The sequence below is a fragment of the Populus nigra genome, chromosome 1 (genome assembly GCF_951802175.1).
Source record: "Populus nigra chromosome 1, ddPopNigr1.1, whole genome shotgun sequence".
NCBI classification, from domain to species: Eukaryota; Viridiplantae; Streptophyta; class Magnoliopsida; order Malpighiales; family Salicaceae; genus Populus; species Populus nigra.
The window spans coordinates 50,544,392-50,550,391 of NC_084852.1; the positions used below are offsets into that span (position 1 = coordinate 50,544,392).

General features: G+C 33.5%; 1 pseudogene; it reads left to right on the plus strand.

Moving 5' to 3' along the window:
• Positions 1-4,470: 4,470 nt before the first annotated feature.
• LOC133681233 (small nucleolar RNA R71) lies at positions 4,471-4,581 on the plus strand (annotated as a pseudogene).
• The last annotated feature ends 1,419 nt before the right edge of the window (positions 4,582-6,000 follow it).

Consider the following 6,000-nt stretch of genomic DNA (forward strand, 5'->3'; position numbering starts at 1 on the left):
AAAAGATTGATGTCTTCTCTCAAGTGCAGGAGTGTCGAAGTAATAAATAACCCGGCAAGACCGAGGTCGAACCACAAGGAGGTTAATTGTATAAATTATAGATAACAATAAAACAAAAGTAACAATAACAACAATAACAACAACAACAACAACAATAATAATAACAGTGATAATAGTAATAATGAAGAAGAAGAGGAAGAAGTTGATGAGAACTTTTGAGATGGAAGATTAACGTAAGTATTAAACAATGATAACAACAAATGTCAAGGTTAGAGGATCCACTAATGGTATTTCAAACAAGTATAGTATAAACTCTTATTATTCAATTGGAAACCACACACAAGGAGGTTCCAATCAGATTATAAATTGTTAACATGATTACATTAGCTATCTTATTCGAATAATGCTAATACTTGTAAATGTTTTCAGGCATTCATGATTATAACTTATGTTAACAACAAATCAAGTTCCTTTCATAGCTCAGGTGTTGATTATACATACAGTATGGGCTATGAAAGTGCCAAGTATTTGTTGTACCAAGTGTTATACAACATAAATCTAGATTAACCATTTAACAAGCAAAGTATTAAAAGTGAATAAGATAACAAATATAAAGCATGTTAGTATCCAACATTAAAGTCCATGTTGAGTTTATATTATACTTATCCTTACACCATTAGTATAACCTTTTCACCTTGACATAATTAACTTAGCTAGATATAATGAAAGAAAGAAACATAAATAAACAAGATAAGAACATAAGTAAGATAAAAGTTAACTAAGTAAAGGAAAGGAAATGAAAGGCATAAACTTGATATTAATGAAAGCAAAGCATAAGCAATACAAAGAGAGAAAGCAAGAGCATGATCTTGATATAGAAACCAAGATGCCTAAATACATGGCAAATGCCTCCTTTTATAGGCCAAAATTCGGAACTATTGATTTGTTGACTAATTGATGAGTGGGTGGCCACATCTTGACTTGGTGACAATTTTTATCTTATTGTCTGCCAAAAACATCATTGATGACGTCATAATTTGAACAAACTTAGATCATGAAAGTTCTAGGAAATTGTCTCATATTTCCAGGGTAAAAATTTGAGATCATTTGGACTTCTAGAACTTGAGATATGGGCTGAACACTGAACAATGTCTGGGCTGCAGGATAGATTCGGACTTCTTTGTTGTTGCTACAATTTAGACTTGAAAACAGCCTTTTTAAATCTTAGGCTCCACATGAAAGTTGTAGGCCTATGTCTTATCTTTCCATCCATATAAAATGGACCTAAATCCAAGATCTACAGCTCCAGATATGACCCAATTACCGAACAGTGTTCCAGTTTGGACTGCACCAGCCTCTCTTTTCTAAGTTTGGCCATCTCTTTGTCCTTTCAATTTCAGTACTTCAACTCATCAATCAATTCTTTCATTTATGTGATAGGCCTACATTTAAGATGAACATTTACCATAAATTAAAGGTATTTTATATAATTAGATATGTTATTATAAAGCATGCTTTAGTTAAGGAGTTATTGATACTTCAAGTGCAAAATGATGATATAAAACCTTGATAAAAATACACTTTGAAGTACTAATCACATGTATGAAATGAAAGAATTGGAGGACTCACCTGATAATCGAACCTTTGCTTCAATCAGCTAGCGAATATCTTCAGGAATTCCATGATTCATTAACAACTTCAATCTTGCACACCTAGCACGGTAAATTTTTGTAATCGCATTCTGAGGCAGAGCGGGAAAGTACTTTTTTAATTTTTCAAGAATGGTGTCCATTTTGAAATGAGAATTGGAGAAGAGATTCAAAGAAGAGAGAAAGAGCAAAGAATTGCACAAATATATACAAATATCAGTTATTATAGGAAATTGAAAGAACCAACTTAAGTCACGGAGTACTGTTATCTGTCATTTGACCGGGATGAGAGACTAGCAAAATAAGAGTCACACCAAAAGGAAACACAAAAACAATGTGAGAAAAACAAAATAATCAACCTTTATCTACAGGATCATTCAAACCAATGGATTCATTTTCACTAGGAAAATTATCAAAGTAAGTTTTCAAACGATGTCCATTTCTCTTAGAAACATTGTCATTCTTTGGATTCTCAATATCAAAGGCCTCATAAGGATACATATGTTTCTCAATAAATGGACCGCTCCATCTTGATCTTAACTTTCTAGGAAATAAATGGAGTCGAGAATTATAAAGCAAAACTTTTTGACCAGTATCAACTTTTTGACAATTTTCACAAGTTTTGCAGAATGCATGTGTGTCCTTGAACATGGTGGGCCAATAAAATCCATTTTGAAAGATTTTCACTATGGTCTTTTTTGACGAGAAATGACTCCCACATGCTTCAGAATGACAAAATTTAATGACACTACTTACCTCATTGTCCGCAATGCATCTTTGAAATATTTGATCAGGACAATGTTTGAATAAGTTAGGGTCATCCCAATAAAATTTCTTCACTTCGTTCAAAAACTTACCTTTGTCTTCGGTACTCCAATGAGTTGGCAAGTCTCCTGAGGCAAGGAAATTGATATTTTTAGCAAACCAAGGCATTGGACTAAGAGAAAGTAAGGATTTGTCAGGAAAGTAATCATCGGTTGGTGTGATGTCAGATATCGAATATGTTGTCACTCTTGACAAAAGATTCGCATCAACATTTTCAATGCCTTTTTCATCCGTGATTTCTTCCTGAGAATAAGTCATTTGCAAATCTTCAAATTCATCAAACTCAGTATTACTCAAAGTAGATTCAAGTTGATCACAAACTAATTCTTCAATAAGATCTACTTCTTGTAAATCATTATAATCTCTAGGTTGCTTGCAAATGTTGAAAATATTCATCTCCAATGTCATGTTCCCAAATGATAGCTTCATCAGTCCATTCCTACAATTAATCAATGCATTAGAAGTTGTAAGAAATGGACGCCCTAAAATAACAGGAAATGAATTGCATGCTTCAACAGGTTGTGTGTCCAAGACAATAAAATCCACAGGATAAATGAACTTATCGACTTGTACTAACACATCTTCAACTATTCCTCTAGGCAGTTTTACAGATCTTTCGGTAAGTAAAAGAGTTACAGAAGTTGGTTTTAACTCACCTAGATTGAGACTTTGAAAAACTGAATATGGAAGTAAATTCACACTAGCTCCAAGATCAAGTAAGGCTCTTTCAATTTTATGTTCTCCAATAAAGCAAGAAATTATAGGACAACCAGGGTCTTTATATTTCAAAGCATTATTGTTCTGAAGAATGACACTTACTTGTTCGGCTAAAAAGGCTTTCTTTTTCACATTCAGTTTTCTCTTCACAGTGCACAAATCTTTCAAAAATTTAGCATAAGAAGGAACCTGTTTAATAGCATCCAGCAAAGGTATATTGATCCTTACCTGTTTAAAAGTTTCAAAGATTTCAGAGTTGTGATTGACTTTTCTTTGTTTCGTCATGGCATGAGAAAATGGAAGTGCTGGCAGAGAATCAGTCTTTTCTTTGCAATGATCAGATTCAACCCCTTCCTTACCCTCAGAGATTGACTCATCATCATTCTCACAAGGTTCAAGAATGGGTTTTTTAATAACCTTACCACTGCGAAGAGTGATGACTGATTTGGCTTGATCCATGTGTTGGCTTCCAGAACTACTTGCATTCACATTGTATTGCTCCTTTGGATTTTGTTGTGGTTGAGATGGAAACTTACCTTTCTCTTGGAAACTGAGAGCAGATGTCAATTTTGCAAGAGTATCTTTAAAATCTGTCATGCTTTGAGCAAGTTGAGTGTTAATTGCCTCTTGCTTTTCCATAAATGCATGCAATGTTTCCTCAAGATTTCTTCTAGGAGGGGGAGCATAAGGAGGTGCATATCCATGAGAATTTTGGAAATAATGATGTGCTTGAAACGGTGGCTGTGAAGTTTGAGCATTATTGTTCTCACTCTTCCAACTGAAATTTGGATGATTTCTCCAACCAGGGTTATATGTTTGCGAATATGGGTTATGGTTGGGCCTTTGAAAACTGTTTAATGCATGGGCTTGTTCATGGAGACATTCTTTAAAAGAAGGTAAGGTTGGACAGTCATTGGTTGAATGTTCGTTGGTTTCACAGATTTGACATGCAATGTCTTGAACAGATTTTAATTGACCACTCTTTTTCAATTCTAGCGCTTCGACTTTTTTAGCTAAAGATGCAAACTTGGCTTGGAGGTCATGATCTTCCCTAAGGTTGTACATACCCCCACTAAATGTATGAGGTTGGGTTTTACTTGGTGCCTCATAAGTACCTGTGGTGTCCTAATTTTGTGCATTTTCAGCTAGCAAATCTAAGTACTCCATTGCTTCATTAGGGTCTTTATCTTCAAAAGTTTCATTGCACATCAATTCAACCATTTGCCTATCTCTAGGTGTTAATCCTTCATAAAAATGTGAAACTAATCTCCATGTTTCAAAACCATGATGGGGGCAAGTATTAAGCAAGTCTCGATACCTATCCCAACATTGATAAAATCTTTCTCCTGGTTTTTGAGAAAAAGTAATGATTTGTCTTTTGAAAGAGTTTGTTCTATGAGATGGAAAAAACTTCTTTAAAAATTGTTGTTGCATTTCATCTCAAGCACGAATGGATCCAGGTCTCAAATTTTGTAGCCATGTTTTAGCTTTATCTTTTAATGAAAAAGGAAAAAGCTTTAATCTAATGGTGTTCATGCTACAATTTGAGTCATTATACGTGTTGCAAACCTCCTCAAATTCCCTTAAATGCAAGTATGGATTTTCTAAATCTAAGCCATAAAAAGATGGTAAAAGTTGAATAATGTCTGTCTTAAAATTAAAATGAGATGCATCAGGAGGAAAAACTATGCATGAGGGTGCACTTGTTCTTGTGGGATTCATGTGGTCTCTAAGATTTCTAACCCGAATATTCTCATTATTCTCATTATGAAGCGATTGGTTATCTTTTTCAGCCATATTTTCTGAAAATGATGAGGATACCCTACAAAGTCTACCACTTAATGTACGTGACCACACTCTCATGCACGTGTAAGAAGAGAATAAAAGGAAGAAGAAAACAAAAGAAAGAGAAACAAAACAAAAGAAACAAAGTTAGATACAAGAAAAGAGAAAAGAGAAAATAAAATAAATACTATAATTTGTACAAGAATTTATGTCCCCGGCAACGGCGCCAAAAACTTGACACGACCAAAAGATTGATATCTTCTCCCAAGTGCAGGAGTGTCGAAGTAATAAATAACCTGGCAAGACCGGGGTCGAACCACAGGGAGGTTAATTGTATAAATTATAGATAACAATAAAACAACAACAACAACAACAACAACAACAACAATAATAATAATAACAGTGATAATAGTAATAGTGAAGAAGAAGAGGAAGAAGTTGATGAGAACTTTTGAGATGGAAGATTAACGTAAGGATTAAACAATGATAACAACAAATGTCAAGGTTAGAGGATCCACTAATGGTATTTCAAACAAGTATAGTATAAACTCTTATTATTCAATTGGAAACCACACACAAGGAGGTTCCAATCAGATTATAAATTGTTAACAAGATTACATTAGCTATCTTATTCGAATAATGCTAATACTTGTAAATGTTTTCAGGCATTCATGATTATAACTTATGTTAACAACAAATCAAGTTCCTTTCATAGCTCAGGTGTCGGTTATACCATACAGTATGGGCTATGAAAGTGCCAAGTATTTGTTATACTAAGTGTTATACAACATAAATCTAGATTAACCATTTAACAAGCAAAGTATTAAAAGTGAATAAGATAACAAATATAAAGCATGTTAGTATCCAACATTAAAGTCCATGTTGAATTTATATTATACTTATCCTTACACCATTAGTGTAACCTTTTCACCTTGACATAATTAACTTAACTAAACATAATGAAAGAAAGAAACATAAATAAACAAGGAAAGGAAATGAAAAGCATAAGTAATAGATTAATATA